At 35.3% G+C, this 22,862-nt stretch overlaps 1 long non-coding RNA gene across 1 annotated transcript; it reads right to left on the minus strand.

Moving 5' to 3' along the window:
- Positions 1–2,024: 2,024 nt before the first annotated feature.
- On the minus strand, positions 2,025–22,847 carry LOC124103236 (uncharacterized). Its single transcript, XR_009228249.1, has 3 exons — positions 17,416–22,847; positions 10,308–10,405; positions 2,025–2,192 (listed from the first exon to the last, which is right to left on the minus strand). It is a non-coding gene; the product is annotated as an uncharacterized LOC124103236 (long non-coding RNA).
- Positions 22,848–22,862: the final 15 nt, after the last annotated feature.

Here is a 22,862-nt window from a genome sequence, read left to right on the forward strand (position 1 = left end):
TTCTCATTTTCGGAAGATGATTCATTGGAAAGATGGTGCCCAGTTCCCCAGGCTCTACTTGGTTTTGTAGTTACTCCAAAATGGAAGTTTCAGACCAGACACTTGTCTCTGCCTGCCACCTATTGATTTTCTTTTAGCCAGCACCTCACAGATTTCAAGCAAGTATTTAACAGAAGCAAAGTCAAGGACTCAGGACATAGCTTACTCTCCGGCATTCTGAGTGTTGCTAAAAAGACACTTTGGAATCAGTAAACTTAACATGGAAATTCCTTTTTTTTTTCTATGCCTGTGAATGCATAGAAAGTGAGAATCATTTTCTTTCAAGTGTTCTTTGTCACCTTCAGGTTTTCTAATACTACCAAAGAGTAGTGCTATCTGTTGCTGTCATAAGGAAAAAAATTATCAAGCCAAGCATTGCATTAAAAGAACAATAATATGAATGCCTAAATTAGACAGCACCAATAGGACATCATTTTAAATATTCACAGAAGTTATAATATACTCCTAAACTAACACTTTTGTTCAATACTTGAACAAATTTTATACCTGAATTGAGTACAACCTCTTATTAGTGCCAGTTATTTGTATGCACAGCACATGAACAAAAGTAATAAACAAAGTGAACTTCTGCTATTGAAATTTGACACAAAGGAATCACCCGATATGTTGGGGAGATGTAGATGCTCTAAACAGCTTATTTTTGCACTGACGAACAAATGAAACCATACTTCCATCAAGGCTTGGAAGAAATAAAGCAATAAAAACAAGAATCATGGAAATAAGGATTTGGGGCTTAGCAAATATCAGCCTGCAAAATGTTGATAATGTGGTTGGGTAAATGGATAAAGTAGATCCCACCCAGAATTTGCAGAGGGCTCACTCAGGAGGAATAGCAACACGTAAACACTTGGGATTTTAATTAAACTATTAAAAACAAAACCCAGGTGTCAGTTTGAAAATTCATTAACAATAATGCATTTGGGATCCCCAGTGTTAATGTAATCAAACCCAATATTGGGAAATGGTGACTCATGGAGGGTCCAAACAATATGCAGTAAACTCTTTTCTTACCCAGTTATTTTATTGAAAGAGAGGCTGTTTTCCAGTGATAGACATTTAGAACATTTGGTGATGGAATGAACAGAAAATTATCACAGCATAACTGTACTAATGATACTTGGCATTGAGTTTAATAAAGGTGACTGGGTAACAGGTGTTTTTCTGATGAGGTGATGGCTTCTACAAATCAGACAAAATGTGCTGAGGTTGGCTTTGTAGGCTTTTCCTGGTAATTTGAGTTTATAGCCAGAATTAGAGCAATAGCCCTTTATAAATTTGATCTGATTTGAATCTTGCTGTATGATGTTGCTTCTGAAGTTTGTTATCAGAGTCTTTTCTTCTTTAAAGTTCATCCCTCCAGGATAGCCATTGACTGTCTTAGTTTAGAATCCATCAGAAGCAGACCCTGAGGCAAGGATATGAAAACAAGTAGAGAATTTGAAAGGCAGTCTCAGATAGGTTAGACAGATTTTATAAAGAAAAATGTAAAAGTTCAGATATACTTTCAGATAAACTAAAAATAAATTAGTGTAAGTTACAGTCTATACGATATATCAGACATGTAATAAAAATAATAATTTGTTATTTATGTAAAATTAAAATTTAGTTGGGCATTCTGCATCTTAACTGACAATCCCAATTCTAGGAAGCTAAGAGAATGGGGGTGAGGCAGACAAGGGAAGGAGACCAGTGCAGGGTGAATTAATGAACAAGTTACTGCTGTAACAACTGTAGCCTTTGGGGACTTTAGAAAACTGAACAGAACATTTGTCCTATCTTGGGACAAAGAAAGTTGAGAACATGTATCCACTCTCTCCTTCCACCATTTGTTAATTGCTAAGCCTGCCGGTGTGAGCCTTCCCATCCATTCTGTTTGCCCCACGTAAGGTAAGGCAGGGGCAGGGAGCACATTCCTGCAGTCACAAAAAAACTCCAGGCAGTTTCAGTGCTTATTGGTACTTGCCTATCAGTAGATGTGGGCAAAACCCTAACAATTCCTTGTTTGAAGACTTTGAGTAAGTTATGTTACTCCATTTTGTCTAAAGTCTCAATTCTTCACACTTCTTGCTAGAGGCTCTCTTTTTAGGATGGTGAGTCACTGATATCTTCACTAGGAGAATCTGCTCATTTTCCTAGATTAGGGAAGAGATTTGAGATTGGTGTTTACTTGGTTCCCTAGACTATCATTTCTTCAGTATCTTTTTACAAATTTGCATTTCATCCCTCTTGTCAGTTTATTAGCAAGCCTAGCACATTGTTCATAGTTCCACCCTGACTCACACACTAAATTCCTCCTGGGCAACACCTGTGTGGATGACTCCCCTGATACCCAGAGAGACCTTTGCCTCTACTTCACTCCAGCCATCTGTCCTCTTAGACACAGCCCACATTGTCATCATGTGGAACTGTTCCTCTACCAACAGTAAATTTCATGCAGCACCCCCCCAATTTTACTGTTTCCTGATTAGTCACTCTAAAGACTTATTCTTTGCCCCACTGAGACTTCTAATACCTTGAACCCTGCTGTTAGCCACACCCAGGCTTCACTGCTTTTTCCACCCAAGAGTGACAACACGGTTTACATCGTCAAACTGACTCTTGTGATTTTTCTAACCCTCAATTCTAATGCCTCACCCTCAGCCATTCATCTTTCCATCTCCTCTGGGTCTTTGCTTAGGCAATTAAGTCCTTCCAAACAGCATCAGAACTCTTGAAAATTGTGACTCTAAAAATTTGTGATCTTTACTCTTAACATCTTAATCCTCAGTACCTCTTGCAATCATATATTTCCTGAATGTGCTCTCCCTGGCCCCAGACCCTGTATTTCCAACAACTATGTCAAATTTTTTTTTTTTTACTTTCCTCTAATTTCCCTCACTCAATCCTCCCTATCTGTACTCTCCCTCCTCAACTCTACTTCCTCACTCTTAGGATATAATTTTACCCTTCGCCTCCTGTTTCACAAAGAAATAGGAGCCATTGGGATGAAAATTTTCAGATTGTTGCCACTTAAATCTCAAATTTTCCACACTTACCTTTTTATAATTTTTTCTTGTCAAATACAAATGGAAGCAGGATTTCTACTTCTTTTTATAACTAAACCCTTGATAAATGGCATGGAATCCATTAACACCCATCTTTCCTGGGATCTCAATTACACCTTTTTACTTTTCTGAAACCTCTTCTTATTTACTAGCCTATATCCATCAACTTTTTTCGGGGGTGGATTGGGGGGTATTCTTTGGCCAGTATTTCTCAAATACAGTTTCTGCCTCTGCTAACCAAATGCAATGGCCTTTATCTATAGTCACCAATGAAATCTTAGGTAGTACATAAAGTATGTACTTTTCAGTGTTATCGTACTTGAATTCTCTGAGATATTTGAATGGCTGATCACCTCCTACTTCTTGAACTATTCACTTCCCTTGACTGTCTTGAGCCTCTTTAGCTGTACTTTCTCAATAATCCAGGGTTTCCTAAATCTGTACTTTCCCTTTAATTCTCAATCCTAGACACTTTCTCAGCTTGTATTTTCCTTTCCTAGATATCTTCCATGGTTTTAATTCTTATCTATCAAAATACTCTTCCAAGATTGTAATTATTTAATAGATTGATAACTTTTAGTTCTTCTCTGAAAGAATTTTTCATTTGTCCATATCTCAAGGACAATCCCAAATTAGTATACCCCAAATAGATTAATCATCTGTCCTCTAGCCCTGTCTTTCCTCCTACATTATTTGCACAATGAAAAATCACTACCTTCCACCTAACTGCCCTGTAATATTTGGGTCCCATCTTTAACTAATCTTTCTTCCTCCTTCTCCTTCCCCATCTTATTGTTTTTGTTAGCCAGATTTTTGGTGATGTGACAAATATCTGTTGAAACCAACTTAGAGGAGGAAAAAAATAATTGTTCTTATATAGTTTTAGTCCAGGTCACCTGGCTCTGAGGCAGAAACATCATGGTGACAAGACATGGCAGAGGAAAGCTGCTCAGCTCATGGTAGCTAAGAAGCAGAAAGAGACTCAGAGAAAGAGACTGGAGACTAGAAATATCCCTCTAAGGCATTCCCCCAGAGACCTACTTCTTCCAACTAGGCCCCATCTCCTATGGTTTCCATCACTTCCCTCTAATGTCATACAATTATTAATACACCAATGGATAGATCCTCTGATGAAGTCAGCAGCACCTTCATGATCCAATGACTCCTCCAAAGTTCTACTTCTGAACGTTGCTGCATTCATGCCTTAAACACATGAGTCTTTGGGGGTCATTCCAACCCCAAACCAAAACATCATTAAATATTATTATCTCCTATCAATTTAGATTATGAATATCACTTAAAGTTTGCATAGTTTGTCAACACAATTGCTTTAGTTATAGTCCAACCTTATCACTAAAATGCTTCCCTTCCTGTGGTCTTGATCCCCTGTAACAGTGGTCCACATTATGCTTTGAATGTAGCCCTTGATGCTCTGCCACTGCAACTTATTTTTGAAATGGATATGTTTCTTTCTCTTCCTCTATCTCTGCTTCTCCCTAACATATCCCCCCTAATATTGGGGAAAACCAGACCTTTCTTCCCCATTTTAGACAGATTTATCTGTTCTTGAGCACACACCCACCCTAAAAACAAAGTAATTCAGACTTTGGGGATGGCACCAGAAGATCTCAGAGATGACTATCTCCCAAATTAATACGTAAATTACAACTCCAACCGAGAACACATGGAATGTAGCCTTTGAATCCCCTCTTTAGAAGGCTCCTGTTCCTGCTGATGGGCAGAATCATAGCCTCTGGGACAGGTGTCCCCTGTGTTTCTTCCACACAGGCCAACCATTTCCTCTTGTTGGTCCCACTGCTTGCATCAATCTCTGTCCATCACCCCTTCCAGTTGCTTTGTTCATTTTCTTTGGGAAGCTCTGTCTATGGTTCTCTGTTCCCACACTGACCACTTTATGAGTTAGGGATCCCATGGCCCCCATACCCTTATATAAACTTCTAGCCTTGCCCTAAGTTTACTGTAACAAGAAAGTCACCTACCACCTCTAGCCATAAAACCTAGGACAAAAGAACTAACAGGTCTAATTGGTTCATAGTTGTCTCCATCAGAACTCAGTAAGTATTCTAAAAGTGTCTGTTGAATAAGTGAGTAAAAATGAACTAAAATGAATTAGCTTTGTATAAGATTCCTGTGCTCCTTAAAGACAGACATTTTTGTTTTCAAGCATTGGATTTCAGTAAGGATCACTGAGTCTCAGAGATCATGAATACCATAGGTAATCTTTTTAAAGTGACAGTGAAATGAATGTTTAATTCATTGAGTTTAGTCAATAAGATGGCCAATTAACAAAAACTGGCCCTGTTTATTTGATACATTTGAAAGGTAAATTCTATATAAATGAAGAGATCCTACAGCATTATATAAACTCCATCTGTGTTAATGCTTAGGGGGAATTTTCAGCATCAAAAAGATTAAGAATTCTCAGTGAAGAAGAAATAATACTGTTAAAATAAGCATCCATATTTTAGCAGTCCTTTCTTGCTGGATTTCTTCTATCAGTCTTACAAAACCTGGAGATTGCTATTAATAATGATTTGGGTACATTATTGTTTCTTAATGTACATCAATTTCAAAATGCAATATTACTTTCTGAACATCACCTTCTTCTTTCTATGTAAGAAAGTTCAACAAAAATCTCAATTCCTATTTTTAAATTTCAGTGAAAGACAAAAAATGACTTTTCCTTCTTCTTTGAAGATATGAGTATTATTTCAGTTCTTAGACAGTAAAAGAAATCAGCATATTTTAGTGATTTTATTTCTCATTGAATAAATTCATTCATAATTTCTCACAGAAATTTCGGACCTAAAAGATCAGTTAAACCTCAATGCAGAAGTTTGTTTTGTTGGGTACCCTATGATTTCATTAGCAGTTATAAATCTCATAGTTGATTTTATCTTGAAATAGCCTAAAAATGGTTATATTCAATCCAAAAATTGCAAAGATCAAAAGAATTTGTATAACAGCAAAACATTTTAGTACCTAAGATCAAGTATAGACTCAAAATACATCTAATTATCTACAAGACGATTTTAGCATTTGCCTCAGTGGATCTTGTGTATGATCAAAATTTCATATATTCTCTTTCCTCTGTGAAATCCCAAAGCACTGCCATTATAACACCCTCTCACTTATAAATGCTAATGGGGATGTTAGATCACCAGAGATAAAAGGAATTTGACAATATTTGATGAATATTACTCAAAACACTTTTATTCTCATTCGTTCATGGGATTACATACTCCTCTATTGCTCTTCCTGCATCTCACCTTCTCTGACCTCCCACCTTCAATCCACCTTCTTCTAGTTTGGGGTATAATAAGTAGGAATGCAATCCTGTGGTAAGCTCATTGGTGAGATAATAATACATTGTATATTACTATTACTGACTCAGTGAATCAGATCATGGTGGGAAAATCATCTAGAGTCACATCTAGAGTTACAATGAACAGGCAAAGCCCAGATAATGAAGAGCTAAAAGAAATAGCTTTAAAAAAAAAAAAAAAACATTTTTTACCCCTGTAAAAATGCCTCCATATATTGAAGGGCTTAAAAACTTTCCAAAATATTCTTATAAAATAAAGATTTTTAAAAATGGGGAAATGCAGATCAAAAAATAGGAAGGGGATCTAACACTTGGGATAAGTAATTCAGCACTGCTTTTAGCTCTGAGCTCCCTGGAAACTAAAGAAAAAAGGAAAAACCAATGTGTCATTATGATTCTCATTATTTGAAGTTTTTAAAAATGCCAGATGTTTTGAGAGTTGTGTTCATGGCAGTGAATTCTGAAAGGAAACATGTCAATAAAGATTATAGATTCTTACAAAAGGGACATTAATGACAGTAGAAAATGCCTTCTCAAAGCTATAAGCATGAAAAATATTCTTGAATTGGTTATATTTAAAACTTTTTTTTTAATTGGAAGATTAAGTCATGTGCAGAATCAGAATTAAAATGAAGACTTTGTACTTAGTTCCCGTCTACTGTATGGTGGTCCAAAACAACACCAACAGAGATTTTAATGGAGGTATTGGGGTGCTATCTATCACTTCAACATACTGCTTTAGTCCATAAAATTCCTGGAGATAGAGCTATCTTTATGAGCCATCACACAGTTTTAGTAGGACATTTGAGGTTGGACTAAGTCCATGTTTGGCTGCTTATATTAAATTGTCATTTCAAAATTGGGTGTATTTCAACATGGCTGGCATGAAACACACTCATCCTTGCTATCACCAAGCCAATGGACCCAGACCTATCTCTGCATTTACAGTGTCACACTCACCCCATCGTTCACCCATAGTTAATGGCACTAAAGCTGCATCCGTGGAAAAATGAGGACCTGAGGTATTCAGCCACTATATTCAATATTCAGAAATTCTATAAACTTAAACGCATCTTTATTCAAGGCAATTTTCCCCACAGAATACTTTTGTTTATTTTGACCTTTTACATTTTCATGTTGGTTATATAGTTTAGGCTGGAATAGGGTAGAAGTTTCAGGATGCCATGAGAAAGGCAAAGACAGAAACCAGAAAATATTAAAAACCTCAAGAGAGAAACTTTGTGCCACATCTCCCCTGAAATTTCAAAGGCTGACATGAGCCAGACTTAACTCATTTGACTGGTAGAGCTGTAAACTGCTTTGTTTAGCAGATACTTGGTGGTTGCTGATGACTAGCCTGCCATTAGCCTCTGACCCTCCAGCTCCTTGCAAGCAGGTCTCCTTTTTAATCTATATGATACTTCCAGTTCTGTTGGCAACTGACAGCCTCAATAGTTGCATATCTAATTATGAGCCAGTGTAGCTGAAGCCAAAGTCTACCATAGCCATTCATGCTCTTGTTAGTATAGAATGAGTGGACATCTTCAAAATGAAGTAACAGAAACAATTTTGTTTAAATAACAGTTGATGTGACTAGCAATAATAAGCAAAGATGCTTCTCTCATCCACTTTCAATTTTCAGTTCATGTGTGATGGCAAATATCTGCATTTCCAGCTAGTTTGCATCTTTATGGGGCTAGTAAAAAATTTTCTTTCAAGGACCTTCTGTCAGTTCCACATGAAACTGGACAAAATGCAAACTCACCATTCTTCCTGGAACCCAGTTCCACCTTATTTGCTGTTCTCCTTTTTTATTCTCCAAAGAAATAAATCATTGTCTTCAGACCTGGATGAATTCCCTCTCCATCCTACTTCTTCTGCAGTTCTTGGGTAAGATAGTTCCTTATTAACATAGCAAGGAACATCTAAGCTACTTTTCAGTTGGGGCAAAGTTTTCTTCAATATCCAGTAGTACCAGAGAAGTACACCTAGTATCACCAACAACTTTATGTTCTGCTTCCACTGTGTTTCCCCAACCCAACCATATAATTAAGAATAAAAACAGTACTAACTACTAAAATAGCTACTGTACAAAAATTCCTGTAGTTTTTTTTTCTGTGATTACTTCTGTATACTTTTAAACATTAAATTTCCACTTGTTTCTTCCTTGTCTTCCTTTCTTTCAAGCTTCTCCAGATTTTCAGATATCATAAGAAAACATTTCAACTGCCTTTGGGATATTCCCATTGGCAGTACCAATGTTGCTTAATGCTGGGCCTCCACAATTATCTGTGAACTCACAGCTGAATTCTAGACTTCTCTGCTCACAGAATCTTTTTGTTTGATGCTGCTTAGTCAGCAGGTCTGGGTTATAATCTGAGTCCATTCCAAATTTTCTGACTTTGGCCATTCCTTGGGGCATGCTATATCCTTCCTCATGTCTGAGCCCACCTGATCTCTGCCTGCTTGCTGCAGCCTTGCTGTTACCTTGCTCTGGTCTGCAGTGCCCAGGCTCATTTCCATTCTGAATTATTTTCCTAGACACTAGCTCATTTCTGACTGAGCTCTTGGGCCTTTCCAGAACTCTCTAGTCCTGGCCCATGCCTCTTCCTCTCAATGGCCCCTTGATCCTTCAGTTTTCTACTCTGGTTCCCATCTGACAATCACCACTGCCTGACACCTCCTGACAACCTTACCTGAAACCTAGTCATTATACTTGATATTATTCCTAATGCTCTTGGCTTCTCTTAATATTATTAGAGATCACTGTTCTCATCTGAGACTGTTGTTGTAATTACATTAGTGTTATCCAGGCCTTTTTCAGTCCTGACAATTTTCAATACATCAGGGACATAATTACCAGATTAATCTTTTGGAAAATACTACTTTAATTATAAGAATCCACAACTCAAGTACATGCCTACATTCCTTTCTGTTGACAAAATAAATTCAAAACTCAAAACATAGCATTTTTAGAAATTGGCCTGAATTTATTTTTCCAACCAATATTTACCTGTACTATTTACCTTACTTAGCTGGTCAATATATCATCCCCAAAATATAGTTCATGCATCTATACTACTCAACTTTCTCATTTTTCTCATCTTTTAAAAAATACTTCAAGCCACAAATAGGATGGTTTGGAGTAAGCTACATAACCCCTTCAGAGTGCTAGAGCAGTGTAAGAGGAAGTTTTATGAGACAAGATGATCCCTGGAATTCTTTCCACCATCAAAGTCTGATTCAGAGTATTCTATCCTTATCTATATACTACAAGTCTTCAAGTTGTCCCTGAGGCCAACTGTATCTGCTTCCACCTACAGTAAGCACCTTTTCCTCTAACAGTATTTTGCTCATTCTCTCTATTGTACATTTGGCCTATTAACAGATGACCTCTTATATTCTGGTTCAGCTTGACATGTGTCTATATTTTCTCTCTAATTTCTGAATCATGGGACCTAGGTATTCCATCATCACATTATAGTTGTGAGTGCCCAATCGTTATCCATTGACAGATGTTGAGTGAATCAAATCATTAGTGAAAGTTGCTGGAAAAATAGATTAGAAATATAGGTATCACAAGGGGACTCGTTAAATGTACTCTCACTGGTCTAATTGCATTTAATTAAGTCCCTTGGGGAATAATTGCCCCTTAGGCCATGTCACCCAAGGTCAATGTGACTCATTTTAATCAGAACTTCTCCTAAGGGTGATGGAGCAATTATACAGCATTTTGGACTTACATCTATGATTTGGTTGAGGCATCATTTTAATTTCGTGTCTGAAATATCAGGATTTTTAAGTATAAGAAAAAGACTTTAAATTAGGCTAAAGAATAGTAATTAAGATCTGCTTACACAATCGTTCCAGATTTCCTCACAGTTTCTGTCCTTTTGCTATGGGCTTTCTTCTCAGAAGCCTTGGACTCAGGTCAGATGGCATGACCTTGGGAAAACTAGGGGTGAGATGTAGCTGAAGGTTAAAGTCATGCAGTTTTTAATAGGCATGTTTTGTCCAAGAATATAAAGCAAAATGAAATATCCGGTGGTACCTTTGAGTCATTGCAATGATATTGGTTTCTGAACATATTAACCAAGAAGCTCATAAGTGTAACAGATTGGTAGTTATCTAGGTTTTACTTTTGGGGCCTTTTTTAAAATTATTACAATCATGGGTAGTGTCTTGAATCCACAGGCATCTGCTTTTCGATGCCGAGTATATGTATTTCATAATCAAATAAAATGATTGCAGAAATTACGGTGCTACCCATCCATTTTGTCCCTCAAGTTTTGGGGAAATGATTAGGTCTGTTTAAAGATTTCTCATAGGTATGTATTATTCACTCGGGGGGGGGGGAGGAAATATATATATATATATTATAATATATATAATATATATATTAATAGTATGTGGAATTAATATATATATATATATATATATATAGAGAGAGAGAGAGAGAGAGAGAGAGAAAGAGGGAAGTGAATTCTATTATTCCTTTCTAATTATTTCAAAGAAGCACTACATGGGCCCACTCAATTATTAAAAAAAAAATAAAAACTGAATAATTTTGGAAACCAGAAATATTATTTATTTTTATTTTAGACTAGATCGGGAAGAGGGTGTTTGAATGGTGACACATAGTTTGGGAAAATAGATATTTAGGAAAAGGAAAGGAGATTCATGGGACCCAGGATGGCATCTGGGCCTTGATCCCAGTCCTACTCTTAATGTGGTCTGTGACCTTGAGCTCATCATTTGATGTCTGGTACCTTAATTTCCCCAATGGTAAAATGGTAATAATAACTATTCTTTCTGCTTTTATTAGGTTTTCAGAATGGTTATTTGAGATATTTTTTAAAAGACAAAATAATTAAATTACTATACATGTTTGACCTATTAACATTCTTTTTTTAAAATTTTTATTGTTGGTTGTTCAAAACATTACATAGTTCTTGACATATCATATTTCACACTTTGATTCAAGTGGGTCATGAACTCCCATTTTTACCCTGTATACAGATTGCAGCATCACATTGGTTACACATCCACTGTTTTACATATTGCTATACTATTGTCTGTTGTATTCTGCTGCCTTTTCTATCCTCTACTATCCCCCATCCCCTCCCCTCCCATCTTCTCTCTCTACCCCATCTACTGTAATTCATTTCTCCCCCTTGTTTTTTTTTCCCCTTTCCCCTCACTTCCTCTTGTAAACATTCATTCTTGAAGGTAGCATTGAGAACTGTCCTTTGAGCCATTTGAAAATAGGCTTATCCCAATCTCATTTTCATCTACTCAGGATCAAAATGTCATCATTTGACATATAAAGATAATGATAACTAGCAGCTGTAAGGGCAGTATTGAGTCACTGGCTGGTGATTCCATAATTTGTACTGTCAAATATATATATATATATATATATATATATATATATATATATATATATATAAAGGTTCCAACATATGCTGAACACTTATAAAAAAAGATGTAATATATGAAATTCACTTCCTTTCCTCAAGGACTATACGTTTTTATTGAAGATAAAACGTCTGATCATTCAGCTTCATTGATGGTGCCTTCATACTGTTCATGGAATAGGAATAATTCAATTCATTACCAAAAACTGATATTTTCTATGTGCAATTACTATCTATACACATAATGAAAATAAACAACAAAATAACAATGAAGAATTAGTTGAGTTTTCAGGTTTGGAATAAAATCTGGAAAAGACCAGGACATAGCAGTAAACCAGAAGTAAATTTAGGGTCTGAATCAAGCTAAGGATAGCTTTAAAGAGCATCTATTGGTTTTGAATAGTAATGATCTGATTGGTACTATAGTTCAGTCTAGAGAAAGCTGAGGAAAAAATTAATAACTCTGTCACTGTTTGTCTGTGTGATTCTGGCAAGTCAGATTTGTTGGTCGGGCTAGGGGAAATGAAGTATCCCTTTTGTAAATGTAGGGACTTGGAATAGATGGTTTCCAAGAGTCATTTTGGGATCTTCTGTGCTTTGTGATAGGTATGTGGAATTAATATGTTAAATAAAACCATATCCATAAATATGACCTACCAGCCATTGCTCATCATTCCTCCTTCCTTTCTGAATTGCCCCCAACAACAAATCTCTTTATTTATACCATATACTCCCTTAAAATCACCTACTTGAATCTTCACATGTGAAGAATTATGTGCTACAATTAGATACTCAGCATATACTAACATTTAATATTGTCCCTTTTAAAAACTGTTTTCCCTATTTTTTCAGGATTTCTGAATGAGCAATGATGAGCATATAAGAAAGATGCCATTCCTATAGAAGATATGCTTCTCATCATTTCAGAGAAGAGCCCCTTTGCATTGAAAGAATAAAGAGGGAAGAGATGGGGAAGAAATGGTCCTCAGTAATACACACAGATTGTTTGCCATCTTGTCTTCCCTCATGTACCATGTAACCATGGGCAAATTATACAGTCTCTCAGAAACATTTTTATTCCACTTGTCAAACTGAAATCCACTTCTTATCTCATTTGAATAACACTTCAAGGCAGGGGGCAATTGATAGAGAAATAGGAATAGGGATAACAAAAGTAAATGTGCATTTGAATTTATCAGTTTAGCCATCTTCAAAACCATAGAGATCTGATTACCCTAGAGCTGATATTTGCATGTGTCATGATTGAGGGCAGAAAAGATTACCAAAGGCTTTTTAATTAATCTTGGAACTGACAAGAAAATGCAGGATGCCAAATACCACCACACAGGATCACACAAGGAGTTGTAACTCTTTTTCTTCTCCCTCCTCCCTCTGCACCAGCTGCTGTCCTGGACAGACCTAGGCTTCTGGAGCTGGAACACTTCCTGGTGCTTTCCTGGGTAGATTCAGGCATGGGCCTGAAATTGGGAAACTTTGTAGGCTTTTTATAATAAAAGAATGCAATAGTATATATCTAAAATTAGATAGGAAAATAAATGTTTTAGAATAGGAAAAAATAATAAATTACAAATTTCACAAAGTAAAAAAATACTATCCACCTCACAAAATCCAAAAAACACTTTTAGATGAAATACCCAGCACATGTCTATATATACATTTTTCTCCTACATGTTTTTGCTTTATAAATGTTTTCATTATTAACTGAACAATGATTTTGTAAGAACTTTTCAAAAAAAGAAAATAATTCATTTTCTCTTATCATGATTAGTCATGCTAAATCATGTTTTCTATTATTGATAGTTGAGCAAAAATTCATTCAAATTCACTAGTTATTGATAATTACTTATAAAATCAAAGAACTGTGGTCAATTTGGGAAAGAATTCTTCAAATTTCTTTCTTATAAAAACAGAAAAGTTTCAGGACATTTCAAATTTTCTACTGTGTGACTGATCTTAGTCATTAAATTGACATCACTTATTTAGCAGTTAATTATCAGTGTGCTTATAGCAATGGCATATGATTAGTTTTCATTATCTTCTTTGTTATTATTTCACATCAAATCAACAAGTATGATGGATAAAAGTGGTCACAATTTTTTCCTTTTTATTCATCCATCTGTTTTCATAGCATCTCTCTCTGCTTTAGGTAACTGAACCTAACTACAGCACTTACTTTGATGGACTATTACCAAATACGGTCTAAGCTAAGGCCAGAAAGGCACTTCAATTTGAGGCTAGCTATTATTAGAAACACTGAAACTATCATCCTAAGAATAAGCCCTGACCTGTCTTCTGAATAATGAGAGACTGTGGCCCATTCACTCTGTCATTTCTGTTGACTGTTCACCTGCCACCAAACCTATAAGGGATGGTGTATCAGATAACCAGTCTTTAGGTAATCCCACCCACCCAGCTGACTGCAGACACATGAGTGAGATCAGCCAAGACCAGGACAGCAGAAGAACAGCCCAACTGAGCCCATCCTAAAATCACCAACATGATGAATGCTGAGTTCAATAAATTGGTTTTAAAATAGAGGTTGGCAAGAATTCAGTATATTAGACTTTCTGGGCCACCTGTGGTCTCTGTTGTTGTTCATTGTCTTCTTCTTCCTTCTCTTCTTTTTTCTTCTTTCTTCTTCTTCAACACATATTTAAAAATGTAAAATTGTTCTTAGTTCGCAGGATGTACAAAAATAGGCTGTGGGCCAGATTTGGCCTATAGAGTATATAAGCCATTAGGTTTGGGGAATTATAATACAGCAAGCAAGAGCTCATTTATACAGCAACAAATTTAAATATTTTCCCAAATGTATTCATATAATTCATTTATCTTCATTGTTAGATTCAAACTAATCTCAGGATTTGATCATTTCTTCTATTCAAAATTCGTCTCTTCAACTTAATAAATTGCTTCTTTTGATATGTCAAATTCCCTTCTTAAGATCAGAATAATTTCTATTGATTTCATTCCTCATCCTTATCCCTTATATGACATAACCTATTATTTTTATATTAACATTTTCTCAAATCATTTGATGATAAAATTAAAAGTGAAAAAGAAGATACTCTTCATATATGTCCAAATCAGGAATCTGTAACTTCTCATTTGTTTTAATTGAATATTCCAAACTATCTTTCCAAATAGCAGTTATAATAATGTCTTTGAGCTTTTGTGATTTTTTTTGAATAATTTTACACCTTATTTTTTCAAAATCTTTAAGAAATATAACTTAGAGGTTTTATTTTTAAAAATTATATACATACATATTTTAAGCTTTGAAAATATTTTACACAACTATTAAATGGGAAAATATCCCATAAACTATTGAGTGGAAAAATATTCCATAGACCAACTCCTTTCTATCTGCAATTTAAACTTTGTTTCTTCTCCATGGGATATGTCAGTTATGGTAAAACATGTACCTTCATTTTTTTTAAGTGATTAGGTGCAGTGAATGGCAAGACTATTCCCAAAAGCCATTTCCAAACTTGTAAAATATCAATAAGTTAACTGTTCATGGATCTGTCTACATCACACAAAAATACATACGAACAAAGCAAACAAATGTCTTTCAAATTTAAGTTCCATTTAGACACAATCCAAAAATGCTCATGTTCACTCCAATATCACCTAAAAAAAGGAAGTGTGAGGGAGAGAAAATCACAGTAGTGCGCGTGTGCGCAAATACGCGCACACATACACTATATATATATTTCAGTGTTAGTATCTTCACTGTAAATCTACCTTTGTTAACTTTCAGAACATTGTAATCACATGAAAGGAAGCAAGCACAGGCTCAAGTGGGTGAGACACTTATTGCCCAATTCCATTAAGAGATAGATTTTTATCTTTAAAAATGGCAGACTTCTACCTGAATTCTCAAGCAGCAAATGGATTTTTTTCAGAATTTGCCTAGCCTATTTATGCACCACAGTCTCCATGTCAGACATTCTCAAGTACAGCTAAATATTTCCATGAGATTTCCCCCCACTTCTCATATGATATATGCTACATTTTTAGCTTCAAAGTATCAACTTTTTAAATTAGCATTTTAACACATCCTTGGAGCCACCCATCAATTCTATCTGGTATCTGTTTGTAACATTGGTCACAGATGACACAAATGGTTATGTTTTTGTGAAACTATTCCCACAATTTAAAGACTATTATTTACCAAAAACTTGTTATTGGTCAACAATGTGAAAATGTTTTCCCTTGGCCAGGTTAATTTAAAACAGTGTTGTGGTTTGGGAAAAAAAAAAAAAAAAACGTTTCCATGAGATTTTCCTTATCTCTGTTTCCCATCTGGCTTGCTGTTATAAACATTTAATCTAGTGTTTGCTGCCAATGTTTCCCAGAAAGCCTTACAATTGCTTGGAATTTGTATGAACAGTTCCAGTCTGGTGCACAATTAGGGATGCACTATAAAATTTTCATTGCTTGATTTAGTTGAAATTATAAGATGGATAGGGAACAATAACACCCATGGTTGTAGACCATAAAAATGACTACTAGAAATTTGCAAATAATAATAATAGCAATAGATTAAAATTTGATATGTAGTTATAAGCCCTTACACAAAGAAATCTTACATCCAAATGTAGACATAGAATGTTTAATTAGACTTTATATGTGGAAAAAAATAACTTGATGTTTAAAATTTACAGAGTTCAAGAGTTTGGGGGAAAAGTAGGCTTGTGGCCCTGTGCTTTCTCAAGTAAATTGGCTTTAGTTTAAATCTTTATTGACTCCTGTAAGAAGCAATATTTTTCTCTGGTTCTTTATACCCAAGGAAACAGAGAGGCAACTAAATAGTGACAAAAGGCAATTAGTATCAATGTCCTGCCAAGATTTGGCTGATTGATCCAATTGGCATTCTTAATTTCTGAAATAAGCTAATTGTGCAAAATCTTTCTAAAGGACTTCTTGTTGTGCAGTGGACTATAATTTCCATGGTTTCTATAGTTCTTGAGGCTCCCAAATTGCTGTACCATTGGGTATGCCATCAGAGTATATCCATTAATTTAAGAGAATGGTAGTTGTTCTGTGCCAGTTAGTGTCTGTGAGTGTTTGTGTTGCCAACATCTAATTGAAAAGTATACAGTCCCACGCTTGTACTTCAAATGTTTCAGCTCTGTGGGTATATAAAATTAAAAGAATAACACTGCTGGGCTCTTGGCCTAAAAATGAACTTGAGTGGAAAATCCAGGTGAAATGTAGATAACACAAATGAAGGTAAACTGGGATTTCTGAAACACTTTTGCTATGGAAGGCCTGCTGTGAGAGGACCCATGTGTGGAGTGAGAAAATGCATTAGCTCTTAAGAGCCTACTAGGGCTGAAAAGTCAATGGCACAACAAGCCAATGTCAGATCCAGAGTGGGATCCATCTGTTTATTCTATCTAGCTTATCTATCTATCTATCTATCTATCTATCTATCTTCTATCCATCATCTATCCATCATCTATCCATTCATCTATCATGTCCATCTGCCAATCCACCAATCTCATTATTTCTGACCTACCTAATGCATGGAGATATTCAGCTGTTCCACTGACCCACCTGCAGGTGAGAGGATGCAGAAGAAATTCACTGGCCAGTCAAGGGAATGAAGAATCCCCAGAGTAAGATGACTCTGAATTTGTAATGGAACCTGGAGGAATATTGTAGTCAGATTTTAGTTCAAGAGGTTATTCTAATTCTAAACTTTCAAAGTCCTTAAATTTAGGATGCAAAAAACCTTTCCAAAATTCAATACAAAGTAAATACTGCTACTTCATATCAGACCCTGCTGGCCCATTACCTGTATTTCTATTGCACAATTCTCTCCAAGGGCATTTGAATATCCCCAAACTGGCATACACAAATTGGGTAGTTTTATACTAACTAACTATTGGAATAAAAGCAGTACATCCTATAGAAATTCTGCCTTGATTATATTGATTAGAATCAGAATGACATGATTTTCTCTTTGTTTAATTTTAAGCAATAAGGAAAGACACATTGTGAGAAGTTACACAGTCCTGATTCTGCTACTTAATACTTACTCAATATCAAAAAATTCATGTCAATAATTTACAATTTTGTGAACCTCAGCCTTCATCAGAAAATTGGGCCTAATAGTTCTACCCTATTGTATAGATTATCTTAACAAACTAATAATAATTACTTTCATCTCTCCAGATTAATTGTATGGAGAAGTGTATGGATAACAGCTCGATTTCCTTCTTTTTATTTTAATTTTAACCCCATGCTTTGGTGTTAGGCAATTCTGTCAGTGTGTTAACTGTAAAACAGGAGTTAGACTATTCTTATTCTCATAGGCAAAATAATAGTAATAATGTTTACATTCAAGATTTGTTAGAATTATTAAACAAGATTTTTTATGTATACATATTGTGTGTGCTTAAAAATAATAAAATTATTATTGTTGATTATTTATCATATGAGTAATAGTGTAAACACACAAATCAGCAATGTATTTTAAAAAGAATATACATTTTTGGTTCAGGGAATAAAATATCTGCCATCTTTTTGATAAAATAGTAAAATTTGCCATATATTATCCAGAGAACTTGTTGGGACTGTCAACATTTTAGACACATCTAAAAATAGCTTTAAAACTTAGAAAATAGTATGACTGACATTGCAAATGACTGGATCAGAAATCTCAGGCTAATTTCTAATCTTCTTTTCACCCTTGAAAATGTCTACTCTCCAAAGTGGCATGTTTGGCCCCGGTCAGAGACATGGGCCTCACCTATGTGAGTAACTACACAATTTCAGGTTTTCTTTCCCTTTCCTTCACTTCCTGTAGATTCACTGGACTGCCAGTGAGGAAGAAAGTTGAAGTATGAGAAACCACAAAAATGTTTTAAATCCATTTATATGAAGCTCTTGAGATTTACTTGGTGATGAAGATAACCACAGAATAAGGACAACATTATGAAGGTTTTCAAGCCCAAACTTGTCCACAGTGTACTGTGAGTGTATTTTAATGTTTCCTCTCAAGTTTCCTTTTGAATGAAAAGAAACTATAACCTAGACAGTGGGCATCAGAAAGCCCCGAAATTTCCTTGCATTATAATAAACTTCTTCAGGAAGCATTGCCAAGTTGTAGAAATCTGTATTGCAAAGTGGTGTCTATGACTTTAAATGTGAGCTGTATGCAGTGTTAGACTAATCAGTCATTAATTCTACCCCTCCGAAAATGTAGAAGAATCTAAAGTAACAGCGAGTACCTGTTCTCAAAAGAAAAAAAACCTACTTATACAATTGCCTCATAGAAGATGCCCATTAGCACTTTTGAATTCACTGCCCTGGGGAATAGCATATATAAATCCCTGAAAGGATTTTGGAGTGACACCTCTAAGATATCCTGGGAGGAACTCTTTCTGGGTCTATTCCAGTTTGCACTTGATCTCAATTACCAATTTCCAACCGTGAGCAAACTGCATAACCTCCCTTCAACTCAACTTTTCAATTGTATAACAGGACCCATAATATTTGTAACCTAACTCCACAAACAGGATGCTGTAAAAATGATTACAGCAATGTTTCCAGGATGCTGGGAGGTCTGGGATTAACATGCTGAAATGTGGCACAAAGTTAAGTCTTAATCAGTTGTGCATATAGGTGAGTATGGGTTCTAGTTTTGTGTAGGCAGCATCTGAACTTCAATCTACTCCAGCTCTGAAAGTCTGTGTTTTCTACAATACACAATTCAGTTTTGCTGTGTACTCACAGCCTATCTTATCTTTAGTGATGTAGACTATTCTTGCACCCCTGTATCTCTCTACCATCTATTGTCCCTGGCTCTTAAAATGCCCCAAACCTTTCATTCTTTACTTTTTAGTACTGTTTTGTTATATTTGTCCTTGGTTAGTAAAAGAAAAAAAGATAAAAATATTTCTAAGTATATGTAGCTTTAATGCCACTTAAAAATGTAAACTCAAAAGGGAAAATGAAGGATAGCAATGGGATTTAACAGTATTTAAAGGTCAATGCTATTTAAGCCACATTGTATTAATTTGATCCTTAGAAGAAATTTGATGACAATCACTAGATCAAGTTAGGAAGTTATTTAATGCTAATGCCTGTTTATAGGATTTCAGGATAAAGGAATATTCATTGGTTTCCTGTTTTAGTAACATCCCGAGACAGACCTACTTGAAATCTCCTCTTTAATCAAAAGTAATCATGATACCTCTCTTTCTTTAGCTCACATCTTTGCTTCCGTCTTGCATGCTCATGTCCCAACACAAGCACACAGACATTCCCATGGAAATAGTTATTAGCCAGGGACAGGTTATTAAAATTGAACAGATAATGTCAAGATGTAGCTGCCAAGAAGTATCATCATTTACAGAGCATCCCTTATTGGATTTCTCAGTGCCCCTAAAATTCACAGGCTACTCATTCCCTAGGTAAGAAATTAAAGAGTGTCAAGATAAAAACATTTGTAAATGAGTTAACACTTGTATCTCAGAGGTCCAGGTTATGAGAGAAGATATAGATCAGTCTTGATGAAGGGAGGTGGAGGGATATGTGTATAGAATAGGATGTTAGTAAGTAGAAGATCAGAGGTGCATATATATAAAGAAAAAAGAGCTCCTGGGCAATAATTAATTAACAAGATAGCACTATGTATGCAGAATTGATGATGTAAGTTCAAAGACAATTGGAGAATCCCATCATTTGTTGTAACAGGGCTCAATATTATGTCGCATGTAAAAGCTGAGGAAAGACAAATATACCATGGCAAAGAGATGACTCACAAGGATTCTAATAACTTAATTCAAATATCTTTAGGGATTTCTATCACTGGGATGCTTAACTTAAGACTAGATGACAGTTGATGTGACTGCCATAGAAGAAACTAAAGCACCATAGATGTTGAGTTGGACCAAACACATGGAGAAAGTTTTTTTTGGACTATAATTCTATGGCTTCATAAACTTTTTGAAGACTGGTTATCCTATGAATACTTACATTGGAAGGTGAATTGGAAATCACATTTATCAAGAGTTTTGTATTCTGTATTTGACTTTATTTAAATGTCTGCATAATTTTTAAGAAGCCAAGGATGAGTTTTAGAAAGCAATTGAAAATTTGAAACAAATTCTAGGATTCACACAGGGCCAAGAATAGCTTATGTCCTACCAGCCACTGTTAAAGCCTCATAATATGAAGGCATCAAGTAGAGTCTACAGATTAGTACTATCTTAGTTCTGGTGCTACATTGCCTCTAACTCAAGGCTGCTCTGAATGTGCCCTAACAAAGTTCAAAACAAAAGACTTGAAAGAATGCAACTGATCCTAAATTGACTTTACACCAGAACAAAATCCAACATGATTTCAAGGGACAGAACCAAACCCAGTAAACAGCAAAAACAAAACAAAAAAAAATCACAATATCTATCATTCAATAAAAATAAAGCTTTTGCAAAGGAAGAAAATTGATTCAAAACCAGAAGAAAAAAATAAAACAATAGAAGCAGATCTCAAAGAGCAGAGATGACAGAATTAGGAGACAAAGACATTGAAATGGCCTTATAAATATATTTAATGGATTTAAGGAAATCAATGCATAAAATAAGCATCATAAGAAAAGAAATGGAAAATATTTTCAAAGGTTGAAATGAAAATTTTAGAGCTGGAATACTTGAAATGTGAAAATACAAACAAACAAAAACACTAAATGGGATTAAAATCAGATTAGCCACTGTAAAAGATAAGGTTGGTGATCTTAAAGATATAAAAATATAATGATTCACAGAAAGAAAAAAGGAAAATAAAAGATCAGAGTATCAATGACCTGAGAGTATATAAAATAGCTTAACATTTGTATAATAATATTCCAGAAGGGGGAGATGAAGAAAAAATACTAGAAGAAAAACATTTGGCAAAACATTTTCCAAGTTTAATGAAAGCTATAATACTAACTCCAATGACTTGAATAATTTGCTATCCTCCTCTCAACACATGCACCAAAGTTGAGTCCATCTTAATCCTGATTGTGACCTTACTTACAAACAGAAAATTTGTAATGTAGTTAATCAAGATGAGATCATTCTGGATTAGGCTATCTAATTCAATTACCTGTGTTTTTATAAAGATAGAAAAAATTGGACATATATTCAGGTATGAAGGCCATATGAAAGCAGAGGGAGAAACTGGAGTGACTCAAGGCAACCACCTGAACCTAGACAAAGCAAGGAGGGACACTTCCCTAGGCCTTTCAGGGGGGAGTTGGTCATGCTGACACCCTGAGTTTAAATTTCTTTGCCCTGTCACTGTGAGATAATAAATTTATGTTGTTTTAAACCACCCAAATTCTGACAATTTGTTACAGTGTCTCTAGGAAACTACTAACTCACAAACCCAAGAAACTCAATTAACCCCAAGAAAAAGTAAACAATGAAAAGTCATGCTGAGAGCTAGCCTAACTACTTCAAAAATGAAAGTATTATGAAAAAGGCACACAGGACCCAACCTAGAAGACCTCTAAAATGTCAGAGTTTTAATGATTTGAACAAAATTACAAATTATGTAGTTTTAGATTATAAGCCAAAGTATAACTTAAGTAGTCATAAGTCACCAATATAAATAAATGATTTAATAAATAATTAAATGGGGTAGATTAGGCATATCTGGTATACAGAAAAATTTCCAGTAATTTATGTACATCCTACTCCCTACAAGTATTCAACTATCTCTAAATATTGCCTATGCTTAGTGACTTGCTTCTAAAGAGTTTTGAAAGCTGTATGTGTGGTGTGGGTGTAGGAGATAATTTTATAGTAGAGAAACCAAGCAACCACTATTTTAACCAGGTTATGAATATTAACATCATTAGGAATAGGGCATTTCCATGGCACATACCCTTGATATGATATAACAATGGCACATCACCTCTGTGATCTTCCTCCCCAAAGAACATCAGCCCAATCTAATAAAGACATTATACAA

Source organism: Marmota monax, unplaced genomic scaffold (genome assembly GCF_021218885.2).
Source record: "Marmota monax isolate L192 unplaced genomic scaffold, Marmota_monax_Labrador192_F-V1.1 WCK01_AAM20220418_F8-fsc00585, whole genome shotgun sequence".
NCBI lineage: Eukaryota > Metazoa > Chordata > Mammalia > Rodentia > Sciuridae > Marmota > Marmota monax.